Raw genomic sequence first — 1,659 nt, forward strand, 5'->3', positions numbered from 1 at the left:
TCCTTTCAGGTCACTTAACTAGTGGTCCTTTTTTTTTGTTTTTTTGTTAGATCAAACTCCTTGCGTTGAGGCTAAGCCTTATTTTGGGGTCAGTCCTAATGTGAAGCTTAAGCATCTTTTCAAGGGGAGTACTAATCAAGCCTACTTTCATCATTGATCCTTGTATTAAGCTTGATGTCATTTACTAAGCTGTTTTTATAACTCAAGAGCTTATTTCAACGTGGAAGATGCTGAAAGAAAGGTGGACTTCCAGTTCGATGGTGTTGAAATGGTAATTTATTTAGCAACTGTTGGTGTGGTCTTCAGCATGATCTCTGATCTGTGCACTGTAGGTTTTGCGGGACTTTCTCACCTGAAAATTCAGCAGGATCGATGCCTCTGACATACTGAAACCGCGACTCGCTCTGTTCCTGCTTGCCAATCACTGTTAACAGCTCCCCGGACACATCTTTCCCCTCTCATTTCTGGTGTCCTCCTCAATACGGCAGAGATCTTCAAGGTTTTTGCAGAACACCTGGGTAAAATCTTTTAAGCATGTAAACTCAGAGCAGCTGAAAACAAACAAACAAATTCAGCAGTTTTTCAGAGCTGTTTAAGCTATTCCTTAATTACTAATACTTGTTTTTATTGGTTCATATTGCTCGATACCCATTTCCAGGTGCTGCAATAAACATAAGCAACGTTTCCTCAATTAAATCATAGCCAAACCACATCAAAAGTAACCTGTGCGCCTGCCCTATTTAGGGTTGGGAGGACCAACATCTTTCTGTTGATTCCATTGACAGAAAGTACCATCCGATGGCCTGACAGAGTAGCAAAGGATCTACTGATTTTGCAGAGGAAATGTGCCTCCATGAACATGCAACCCCTCAGTTTGAATACCTCTACCGCATAGTCTTCTTAGGCCACCATGACATAATAGGCCTACTGGCTCTCATTTCAAAGTCAATAGTTAACTTGTACCAATAGTTTGTCATGTACACCAACTTGACTTTGCATGGTTTCTGGATAAATTGAGGTTGCTAGAATCATAGAGGTTTTCTCTGGATTGTGGTTCGGAAGCTCCAATTTTTCCACTGCTCCACCTTTAAAGAACATTAGCAGATCATCAAGGGTGAAATTATCCAACAAGGCATGGATTCTTTTTAGCAGCACCTGCAAGAACTATCAAACTGCCTAGCAAAAACCCAACAATCTGAGGAATCAGTCCATGTATGCTGTTGGTTCTAGGGAACTGGCTAATTAGTCTTTTATCACACTTATGCAACTGAAAGAAAAAGTAATTAAAAAGAAAAACAACTTGGAATATTCCAAACTCAACACTAAACATCAGGTTGACACATGCCCCAAAACTTCATATACAACTAATTTTAAATGCAACTGTTTTGTATGCTCAGGAGTTACCTTGAAAATCTTTTGCCATTGATTTGTTCTTGCTGAACCAATGTTGGGCAGAACTTCCACATAATTTGTCTTTTATATCCATTCTACTTCCTTGAAGCACTCATTCCATGCAGACAACCCAAATGCAATGTTCTACTTCCCCTAACTTGTGGGATGGTATTTTCTTTAGGATGTTTGCATATAAGACAACCATTCCCTCCCTACCAAGGCTCCTGAGTGATCCAATGTGGCACACAAGAAGAAACAACAGTAAAC

Source organism: Pleurodeles waltl, chromosome 12, assembly GCF_031143425.1.
Source record: "Pleurodeles waltl isolate 20211129_DDA chromosome 12, aPleWal1.hap1.20221129, whole genome shotgun sequence".
Taxonomy (NCBI): domain Eukaryota; kingdom Metazoa; phylum Chordata; class Amphibia; order Caudata; family Salamandridae; genus Pleurodeles; species Pleurodeles waltl.